At 34.5% G+C, this 12,505-nt stretch overlaps 1 protein-coding gene across 1 annotated transcript in view; it reads right to left on the minus strand.

Moving 5' to 3' along the window:
- The window catches only part of LOC134794800 (mucin-2), a 76,782-nt gene extending 73,329 nt beyond the window's left edge, over window positions 1-3,453 (minus strand). Inside the window, exon 1 of the mRNA XM_063766598.1 lies at window positions 3,415-3,453. The gene's annotated coding sequence lies outside the window, so the exon portion shown is untranslated. The remainder of the gene's footprint in view (window positions 1-3,414) is intronic.
- Window positions 3,454-12,505: the final 9,052 nt, after the last annotated feature.

A 12,505-nucleotide genomic window follows, 5' to 3' on the forward strand; every position in this document is an offset into this window, starting at 1 on the left:
TGATATTCTCGACATACCACACGTATTACCAAGTAAAGTCTGTGCGGAAAGAGAAGAGTCGTGGAATGTAAGGGAGCCCATATATTCTACGACTCTTCTCTTTCCGCACAGACTCTATCAGCAATAATGTCAACGTTATTAGCATGACGTAAAGTAACAGTAAGTGCAACAACCGCAAGCCGGTTTCGGCCGAATGTCAGGGTCGCCGTAAATGTCAGTATTGACGAGTGACGTGGGAACGGGATGGTCACTTGTTACAAATTTGATACGTCTGTTATGTCCCGTGAACTGATGACGATAAGGTTTGAGGTCAACAGTTAGTGGAAAAAACTAAACTTGCTGTTAGATTTGCTTCAATTTACTTCGCTGTTTTTGCGACCAACAAATAATTTACAAAAGTGACATGCAGTAAATACCTACAGTGTTTTAGTTAGTGTCCATGACAAGAAAGCACATAACAAATTAATACTTATTTAATTTATTAACCTTAATGCACCTTAAAAGCACTTAATAGTGCCGATATCTCATGACATTGCAAATTGTGACGCTATGTAGATGAAGGAAGATTCAAGAGTTATCAGAAACATTTTAAAAAACTAACGTTCTAGGTTTTTCGTTTTATAAGCATACGGATTACACTAAATGTATCTAAGTCCTTGAAGGAATGCACAGAAGAGGGCAGTGAGAAACCTAACACCCCAATTGTCGGCCTTAGGTATTAGACAAAGGTCAATAAAATTTAGATAGTGCGAGGCGAGTCGTTACGTCACGACATGCCACATGGGAAGATGGCCTTTGCAAGTGGATTATCAGTAGCGTTGGCAGATTAAGTAAAGTAGTGCAGTATTTGAAAATATAAAATAATCTTGAGGTCACTGGGGACAAAAGAGCTGGCAGCTTCCTCGCTCAACGAATAAGCGTTGCGATTCAGCGAGGAAATGCTGCCAGCATCCTTGGCACTATGCCCCAGGGGCCTTCTTTAGATATATATTTTTAGGTTGTTTTCTTTTTTCTTTTTAGGTTTAGTTTTAGTTTTGTAGGTAGTTTTAATTTTAGGTTACTTTTTATTGTAAGTTTGGTGTTGTGTAAGTATATGATATTATTTCTTCAATAAAAAAAAATCTTGTACTTTGCTTTGGAGTAATTTGATTATTTGATTTCCTCTGTTAGTTTAATCCATATGTCGTATATAGGAAGGTTCTGATGATTAACTGTCTATTATTTGCAGAGAGACCTAGACAGAGGCGTGAATTTGACCTTTAACGCTTTAAGTACAGTAGAGAATCCTCGTTCATTCATATTAGGGGATGAAAACGTGGATACGAGACCTTTGCAGTAGTTTGGAGTTGTAGTCCATTGACTTACCATCAGGTGAACTATATGCATTTTTGCCACTATAGTGATTAAACAAATCTTACTGAGATCGTTTGTTTAGAAAATAGGTAAATTCAGATGAGATATCTCTCGTTCACTGTCTGGCGATGACATAAAATACGAAATATTATGTTCATGCATCACTGAGCACCAAGGAATCGATTAATGAAAATTGTATAAAAAAGAAAATAGGTACATAAGTGACAAATTATATTTAATAAAATATAATAACTATCGCGCTACATTTATGTGCTGTCCCTACCCGCCTCAATAGTAACCATTACGTCCTTGAACTTTTTCTTCGGCAACAACAGTTTAGCGGCTAAAGTACATACACACTGACATACATACGGACACGCCATTGTCTCATACGATGGTATCGCTTAATGGAGGGTTTGGAGAGATTTACTATCGTATATGAGAATGGTTTCGTTTACTGCGGGTATAATACAGATCTTTTGAGAAACAAGTCGATTGTGCGAATTTTATTTTACCTATATCATTTTTGCTTGTACCCTTAGTTGGTTTCATAGATTCTAACTCTTCTAGAAATACTAGAAATAGTAAAAAATTTACGTATAAAAAATGTCAAATGATTAGGTCAGGTTTTGTACATGAAATAAGAGTAGTAAATCTACACATTCACAAATCAACTAGTCGTCTCAGGGTATTCTGGTCAATAAAGTACTGACAATGTCGCAATTGATCCAATTTCGAAGGTTCATTTGGTATTTAAGTCTTGTTCTGAGCTAGGTTGGCTAAATGCACCTACTAGTTGATATTTGATGACCGTTTGAGTGATTGTTGAACCATTAATTACAAGTAATTGACATTGTGGATACCTATACCTTACCTACTACTTAAACATATTGCGGAGTTACCTACGTGAAAAAGTTCGAGGGAGGTAGGATGTCACGAAGTGTCCACAGGGATATTTGTATTCAAATTGGTCCTTGATTAACAAAACTCTTGAGTAACGGAAATTACCAACTTTATTAAATATTTTCAGGTTATATATGTAGATATCTAATTCCAGGTGATATTAAATGAATCATGGAATTCATGGAGGTTGACCGATGTGACGATTTGCAGGCGTACCTATCATGGATGACATTATACACGTGATAAAATAAACTTCACTGTTTGACAACGCGTAAATATTATAGACTGGTGGTAATTAATTACTGGCTGAATAGGAACATGTATTTACAAAATAGATTATCGCAAAATATAGCCACTGAACTAAACATAACACAGTAACACGAAATCCACATGGCACTCGCAACACTAAAAACGCCCAGAACCGTTCCCATGATCCTATTGTTGCATGCTTATGTAAATAACAATTAATGATGCTGTATAAGTTGTGTAAGTTGCTCGTAACCGATAATTCTGCACGAGATGAAGTTGATAAGGGGTTAATTACAAATTCGTTTTAGTTTTGATGGTTCCGGGGCATACATAAATTTGTCATACTACTAGCTGTGTTAGTCGTATGCCTGATCGGGTACTTATTTAATTTCGAAATACATAGATAAAATATACATGATCTATGATAACTTGATGGATTTGGGTGGGTTTTAAGCTCTAGGAGCTTTTATCTAAAATCGTATAAGGAAAGCATGAAATAAATAACAGATAATTTTGTTATTTTGCTAATTCTATCAAGTTCCTTAAAAGTGCAATAACGCTGTGTCGATTCTGGGTCGTTCGTCACAATGTAACGGTCACATCAAACAATGTCGGTTGCTTGGAAACCCATACTTTGTGCTAATCTTTCTACAAATGTTGGCTATTTATAACTTGTCAAAGTTTAAAAATCATGTAGAAAAAAAAACTTAAAATAACTTATTTTCTATCCATCTCATTTAGAAATATGTGGAGTAATAAGGATGGGAACAATTGTTCAACCAGTTACGCGGTCCTAAGCCATTATAATCTAGTTACAAAGCCACTTCCATTGCAAGTCACATTAAGTCATTATTGCATAAGTAAATAAATTAGTAAATACAAACAATTATGTATTACGTTTTGACTTACCCAAGAGTTTGTCTGAAACCGCTTTACAGGCACCAAGATCACAACTGAAATCAAAAGAAAATGTAAGTGAGATTTGAATTAGACCACTTTGCAAAAACAATTAAACATGCAATAACGGCAACTAAAATTATACAATAAGTACCTATCCTATTAATTCGTCAATAACTGGCCACCTAGCAGTTTAAGGTGGCTAGTTATTGAGGGGTGGCCAGTTAATGAAACCTTATACTAAAACTAATGCTGTTTATAATAATATTAAAAAATAAAAATGATTTATTCAGTATCTAACAGAATTCAGTATTAGTTTAGGGTGGCCAGTTATTGACGACCCGTACCCTATATATATTCAATTTTACCGCAGCAATATCTAGCCTAAAAGTGGATCTGGAAAACAAAAACCTTAAGACTTAAAGTCTTAAGACGTGCACGTTTTCTGACCTAACTTTCAATAGTGTATAGTTAAAACGAACCCTAAGGAAAGACATATATCATAATCGGCGTGAATGTCATAATAATTTATTAAAACGTATGTGAATTTACAAGTAGGTAATATTTACTTTTTCCCTGCTGGATGGTAACAAGCACCTAGAATGTGTTACTTATTACCATCTAGAATGCCCTTTGACACCGGGCAAATAAATTTGGCTAACAATAGCATCTTCACGACCTTTGCCGCTTCCTCTTACCCAACCCGACATTTCTCTCGGGACTCTAACAAGATAATCTGAAAGGTCTAGTGTCGACACACGACATTAGTGTCGACACTACGCATTGTCTGGAGAAATGTGTCGTCGAGATACCGTGATGAGATAGGTACTGCTTGATCGTTGCATTGGTATCTTTAATTCTATTTAGAAAGGTTAGTCTTTATGTCGGCCAGGATATAAATATCTGTTATTATTGATATTTGCGAAATGCCTAACCTATACGTTTCAACCATCAGTATGAGCTAAGGGTAATGTTTTATAGACCTCCCTTGCTTTAGTAGTAGGTAATTTCCATGTAAGATGTCACGTAAAATATTTGTAGACATTTTTTGGAAGATTTGCACATTAATTTAATTTAGAAATATACATTTAAGTTAAGTATTTTAATAAAATACGGTTAAAACATATTTCTAAATTAGGTAAGCACCTTGAAGGGAGAGAGACTTGAAGGAACTGTCATAGGGACTAAGTATCATTTGACGCGAGTGAATACCCAAACCCATGTCATGTCAACTCGATTACGTCGCTTATTATAATAATAAATAACAGAATGCTGTGAATCACCATAAAAAATATGTTATAGTGACATAATAAAATTACTTTAGTGCGATAATAGAATAGGTACAATTATTTTATCAAGCAATTATAACTGAGTAATGACGGCGGCACAAAATATTTTTTGGTTTAGCTTCACACAATTACTAGGAATCTTGTATGTATATAACATATGCGATCGTAAAATTCACAGTAGATGTGAAATGTTTAGAGTTACGGCCTTTTGTGATGCCATGTTACACAATGAACCTTATATACCTAACATATTGACAAGCACCGTGTAGTGTTTATAGAGTTGACTATTTACGGAATTGACTAGTTTCTGAATGGAAGCAATACAATAGTCATTTTACGGTATATTGTCTTTAATAAGATGCCTACCTATTGAAGAAGAGATATATTTGATCCGACAAGATGCCATAACTCATGTGTGCATACCAGTACATAGGTATTTTTAATTGATTTTGCAAATTAGTCATGTGAAAGTCACATCACAACCAGTCACTTTGGACAAATAGCCCTTTAAAAAGTAATTTACCCTACCCCCATATATATCTAAATTAAAATAATTAAATTCAATTAATATATAAACAACTAAGTACCTAGATAAACTTTCGTGGTAATGTTTTGTAATTTATTTTGGAAAGGTATGTACAATCTTTGAACAGTGCCTCACGGCGCGATTCGGGAAATGAATTAGGGATTCACTAGATATGAAATAGTAAAGATATGTGACGTTCCATGGCAAAAGGTACCTTATGGCGGCCGCAATAATATTGGAGCGGCGTTAATAATAGCGTAAACGCCAACCGCCATAAGGTACCTTTTGCCGTGGAACGTCACATATCTCTACTATTTCATATCTAGTGAATCTCTAATTCATTTCCCGAATCGCGCCGTGACAGTGATATATGTAAAAGCCGGTAAAAGTAATTACAATAAACCTTTACACCTGAAATAAACAAAGTAATGAGCTACATTCGAGAGTCAATTACCTCTGCGCATATCAATATGCAAATGAGTCGCACGCGTCTTCCGTTGACAATCGAGTGCTGCTGCTTTGTCGAGCCATGCATGCATTACGCATTTCCTCGATGCAGTTTTTGTTCCAATTGTCAAGTGTAAGAGGACGTGTATTAAACCATATCGAAGTAGTAAACATTAAATCAGTATTTAGACTAGTAAGTCGGGTTTATCGTTAAGTATTTAGCATACTATAAGTACAGGTAATTATTATCCTTCTTTCTTAGTTTTAAAGCCCGCCAGATATTTAATACTCTACCCAGTCGGATCTTTAGTGGAAACCAGAAATATAGAATATATCTTCTTCTCTGTCGTATCGCTCTTGACAGAGCGATGGTGGTCTCATTGAGGTGTCCACGCCGTCCACATCGATAGAGTAGAGGACACAGCTCTTCGCACGATCTCCCGCCATCTCTCCCTGTGGCAGACTGTCTAGCACAGTCAGTTAGGTACGCGGTTTTCCACTGCGGATTTTATTTGGTCATACAATATACTTTATGTGCCTATAAAGTTTAATTATCAGGTCTTTCATCTGTGCAGAAGATTACTCGATTCGATTCTATAATAATGAAATGCAACAACTTCAATGAATCTATGTTAATTATAAAGGAATTGCATTTGACAGGTAAGTAATACCCTGTGTTTTACAGTGCAATATCCAATTATTCACGTTAATCATCATGATCATCTGGAGTAATCGTCTGAGGGTGAAACCGTCGCGTGCGTGGCCAAGAAAGTTGCGCACGCGTCGCACACCGTTTTCAGCGGATTTGATTTGTGTAGATAATATGTATAATTCCATATAATAACATGTATAATTAATAAAAGTTTACCATTTATCCCTTTTAGGGCCACTTGTACCATACACTAACCCGGGGTTTACCGGTTAAACCTGGAGTTACCATGGTTACCAGTACAATATGACACTGGGTTAACTTAAGGTTTAAGCGGTTGGTGGGATGGTGCAAATGGCGCTAAGATGTAAATGTAAGTAGCTAAGGAATATTCATATGTTTGTTTTAAATTGTTATTTAGCTATTGTTATCTAATTCTACTATTCATTCATAAAACGGCACGACAGAAGTGAAAGAGCGACCTTGTAGTATGTGTAGTAACCGTAACGTAAATAGTTGATTACCTACCGACAAACAAGAATACAACTTCTTTGTATGAATATTTAGAATATCCTACATAGTAGTTCCTGCACAAGACCGTTCACTCTACTTTAAAAGTCATGGTCAAAGTGCTTTCACGCTTGAGGACCATGACGGGATTTAAGATACTGGATAAAGTTTTGGATCCTCGTAAATCATCCTCGATGGCACATATGTTTACGTATTAAATATCTTAACCTTTATCCTACGACATGTAACAATATCGTGTGGCGGAGGATTGGTCGGGGTGTACGTTATTATTTTTATAGGTAATTTAATACACGTATTTATTCTACGCAGTGTTGTTACAACAATTTGTCCAAAATTAAACATACATTCATAAACCATTTAAAGGACAATGTTGCTTTATTATCTATAAGCAAACTTTAAAGCATCAAGTTTTATAAAAAAAATTGGTAAACTAAGCTAAGGTACTTTGTTTTGGTTAAATTATATCGACTCGTTTCTTTGTTTTTATAAATCATACAAAAGTACTGATCATTTGATTGCTGAATACTCAGCATTTTATCATTATATGGCTATCGCTATCCAACGTGGTAACGCGGCAAGTGTGATGGGCACCATTGCACCCAGTACAGTTAGCGGAGGTCTTTTTGAATACTTTATTTGTAGTTTATTGATTAATTTAGATACATTTAAGTTATGTTTAGGATTGTATATACCATTAACTACATTATTTGCTGAATAACAATTAATAATTAATATTAAATAAAACTATATAATCGAATTAACTGTACTTTAATGATGCTTTATAGGTAACCGTTTTTATACGCAATGTCCAAATGTATGTACAAAGACGAGTACGTACCTACCCAAGCGAGTACTCGTATTATGTCGTTTGCGAAATAGGGGACGTATTACGCATTCATCTCGAACTTGATGTTGTTAGAAGTTACCGCAAATTCTGCGAATACCAAGTTAAGTACGCTGCAAATTACTACGCTTGCATGCATCTGGTCGGATGGTTAGCTTATTAGGTATTACATTGTACCTATGACTAAATTATTCTATTATCATTTTGTCTTGATTCAGCAAGTCTTTTTGCGCAAAAAAGTTTAAATTTTAGGAAGTGTAACATCGAACACGTGAATCATCCATAATTCCGTCACATCAGAGTCAATTTTCAAAACTAGGTACTCGACATTCGTAGGCGAATGTGAATTACCTGAATACATACATGCACATTTTTTCTGTAGGTTTGTTTTTTTCCGGTTACTTGCAAATAATTACAGGTCTACATAGAGCGAATACATATCTAATAGCTTAGATTAGAGTAACGCGCGTCTTCAATTAGAACCACTACCTACCTGTGAACTAACTATAATAAGAGTAATCTGTTTATGTGGGAAGGGTCATGACCGGGATACGTGGAAAGGGGACGCCTTTGCCCAGCAGTGAGACACTCTAGGCTCATATAAAAAAAAGAAGCCGTGTGTTCTATATTTGTACTATTTAAATATGTTAGTTACCTATAAAAACGGATCCAATAATACTATACATGTTTGCAATATACCGGGTGAGGCCTGTAATATGAGCAAAAAATTAAACTGTATGCTGTACTCCTCATACTGACCAACATTTGTTCAGCGACTTTTAAAAATAACTTGTAGTTTGATTTTTAATACACTTTAAAGTTTATTCTAAGACGCAATGTATTGCGAATTTTGTTATGTTTAAGGCGTGACAAGCAACGTCAATCACAATGATATGGCGTAGCGATGGCGTCCATTGAAGATAATATTTATTTAGTATGAAAAATACAGAGTCTAAATACTTCATAATTTTTTTAAAGTTGTTGAACAAAAGTGTCACCGTTTGAGGAGTACATCTATGTTTTAATTATTTGCTCGCGTTACAGGCCACACCCGGTATACCCTATATTAGATAACGTACGCGATGTTAGTGATATATTCAATTAATGGGTATAGGTCTATAGGTAACATAAACTATTTATTAGATTGCTCATTGCTGACCTTCCATTTTGCAAATGTAATCACTTATAGTTAATTGCTCGCGTAATTATCGTGGAACATATACATCGTTATACATATTCAATATCGAAGGTCTGTGTATTTAAAATTTTGTCAAACGAATGTCGTTGATTAATTAGTACAACTTTATGAGATTACTACCGCCGTCATTTCATAATATGTCAAGTTTCTAAACTAGCTGGGTATTATTATTCAAAATCTTATATTTGCATAGATTGATTGCTTGCTCATTTTAGACTATTTTGTCATTATAAGTTAAATAAATTTTGCTAACTTAATAATTTACTAGCACTCAAATCTGAAGTGGTAGGCAATTGATTAAAATAAATACATACATATATTAGAGTGTAGAATTACCAGTTACTTAGAAACAATAATGAGTTACAAAGACCCTAAATATTGCGACCTATGCAACCTAGCCAACTTCGCGAGCTGTGCTTGTAGAGTACACCCGTGACCTTCCTTCCAAAGTGTCTCGCAGAGTAGCATGCGCTACAGAGCTTTCACCTTTTAATGGGTCACATATCGTAAATGAGCGTTTCTTTTATTTTTTGCCATGTTATATATTTTGACCTTTTTTGCCACTTTTGTGTTATTTCTAGTCAGGATCGCGAGCCCTTTTCATCCTTATAGGAGAAAAAAAAAATCCTAAAATTTCCATACAATTTTCAAACTTTCCTTTTTGTTACCGCCATACAAAGTGTATGGGGAAATGGTAACACAATAGGAAAAAAACTCTGGGACATTTTTTTATCCCATTAGGATCGAAAGAGCTCGTGATTCTGAGTAGAAATAACACAAAAGTGGCAAAATAGGTCACAATATATAAAAATGGCAAAAAATAAAAGAAACGCTCAAATATGTATTACGTATTTAATAATAACTACGAAAGCTTTCATTCTAATAAACGATCAATAATTAGTAGATATGTGTATAAAGTACGTTGTTTCTTTGTACCAACATATATTTGTAGGTAGGTATATTCTAACCCCCTTATTCATAAACGTTTACTAAAGTTGACAACCCGATAATAATCTTTTGTCCCTATCCATCATACCACAATACGTCGGAAAGGGACAAACGATTATTATCGGCTTGTCAACTTTAGTAGACGTTTATGAATAAGGGGGTAAAAATCTAACTACAATTTGACTACAATGAATGATGAATCTAACTACAATGAACTACAAAAAACAATCAATCTACATAATTTTCATTCTTTCGAAAATCGTTTTCTCAATCACGTAGATAATAATAGTGTACTCAAAGTATGTTATTAGTTAATTTCCCTGTACTAGATATTGTAGTCTAAAGGATGACTCACGCTAGACCGGGCAGTGCCCGGGCCGAGGCGTCCGACATGTCATTTTCTACTGTCACGTGGTGCTTTCCATAGAAAACGAAGCGCCGGAAGCTCCGGCCCGGCCCCGGTCCCGTCTAGCGTGAGTCATCCTTTAATCGTGAACAATACATATATCACAGTTTCGCTTAGACACTCACTAATTATTACAAAGTTTTAAAAGCCGACGTAACTATTATTTGACCACGCCTACGATCATCTTTAAAGGTCACTTCAAATAATAATACACTCTATTACTAATCCACACGGCACAATTTACAACTAGCTCTTCATTATTGAAATTATTTATGGCCAATTATTTTTCGCAATTAAAGTAATCAGTAATGTATATTTAACGTAGCCTGATTCAATCGAGGTGTTTTATTACTGTTACACTATTTTTAGTGATGATACAATGATGATTAATTGGAATGTAATAATTTATCAATCATTTACCTTAGTAGTAGTAGTAGTAAAACAGTTTATTGTACAAAAATCAAAACAAAACAGGAAAAATAACATTCGTCATTAGTACAAAGGCGAACTTATCCAAACAAACAAACAAACAAACAAAATTTTATTCGCAGAAAAAGGGTAAAGATTACATGTGTTAGTGTAAAAATAAAATATGTTTCACCTTTTTCAACTGTTTTAAACAGTATGCAAATATTATAGAGGATATTAATTAGAATTACATACAACATAAATTAATCCGACAAATGGTAACTTAACATCAGTAAAAAAGAGTCAGTAATATAAAAACAGTTACATTCGAATTTGAATTAGAAGACACCGAAATGGTTGTAATATAAAACATCACTCCGTATGATTCATAAAATCCTTTACAGTATAAAAACAGCGTTCCATGAGCCAAAATCTCAGATTTTGAGTAAATTTCTTGTCCTCGAGTGCTTTTATGTGGACGGGTAATTTATTGTATATTATAATACTCGCATTGTAAGCGTTTCTTCTGTAAATGTCGGTCATGCAGCGCGGTTGGTTTAGAATGTTTTTGTATTGTGGTCTAGGGTTACTTGAACAATATATATCAGAACGTTTAACATAGTATTTTGGAAATCTTTTAACAAAATTACATATTTTTAGAATGTAAATACATGCTAAAGGTAATATATTGAGTTTTTTAAACAATGGTCTACAGCTACTACCAATTTGAGCATTAGAAATTGCGCGAACACATTTTTTTTGTAATTTAAATGCCCTTTCCACATCCACAGAGTTACCCCATAAGATGATACCATAGTTTAGAATAGATGAGACGTGGCCGTGGTAAGCTGTAAGGGCTGCTTCATAGGACACACACTGACGTAGCTTTCTTAGGGGGAAAATGAAACGGTCTAGTTTTTTACACACTGAACTAATATGTTCTCTCCAGTTAAGTGAGGAGTCTATATTTAAACCCAAAAATTTAAAGGTATTACTTTTCTGTAAGGGAATGTTGTCTATATTAATATTAATTAGTGGCGGCGTTGTTCTGGAAGAATGAAATTGCATGTACTGCGTTTTATTCAGATTAATTAGAAGATTATTATCAAGTATCCAATCATTCATGTCTGTCAAGGCATCATTGATATCAGACTCATATGTGTGTTGGTTTTGACTCCTGACTACGATGGTTGTATCATCTGCAAAAAGTATGGTTTTAGGCTTTGTGGCTTTAGGAAGATCATTGATAAAGAGTAAAAATAAAAGGGGCCCTAAGTTACTTCCTTGAGGTACTCCTGAAACAACCGTACGTAAAGGTGATCTGTATACTAATTTATGCAAATTATTTTCAATTTCAACAAATTTTGATATTTCAGTACTTTGCTGTCTATTAGTTAAATAAGATCTAAGCCAGTCATTTGTTTGACCTCTAATTCCGTAATTGTCTAATTTTTTAAGCAGCTTTGAATGATCTACAAGGTCAAACGCTTTTGTCATATCAAGGAATATGGACATAACAGGTGATTTATTATTGATAGATTCAGTTATATATTTAATAAATTCAAAACATGCCAGTTCTGTGTTAAGACCTTTTCGGAAGCCGTATTGATCAGGATGTAGGATGTTATGTTTTGTTAAAAAGCTATCTAATCTGACACAAAAGGCTTTTTCCACTATTTTAGACAGTATCGGGACAATTGTTATTGGTCTATAATTTCCGGGATCGTTACGTTCTCCTTTTTTATATATCGGTTTTATAATTGATGTCTTTAACTGCTCAGGAAAATAGCCATGACTAAAAGACAAATTGATTGTGTGTGCCAGAGGGCCACTTAAAAACGATGCGGTTAATTTTAC

The sequence above is a fragment of the Cydia splendana genome, chromosome 1 (genome assembly GCF_910591565.1).
Source record: "Cydia splendana chromosome 1, ilCydSple1.2, whole genome shotgun sequence".
NCBI lineage: Eukaryota > Metazoa > Arthropoda > Insecta > Lepidoptera > Tortricidae > Cydia > Cydia splendana.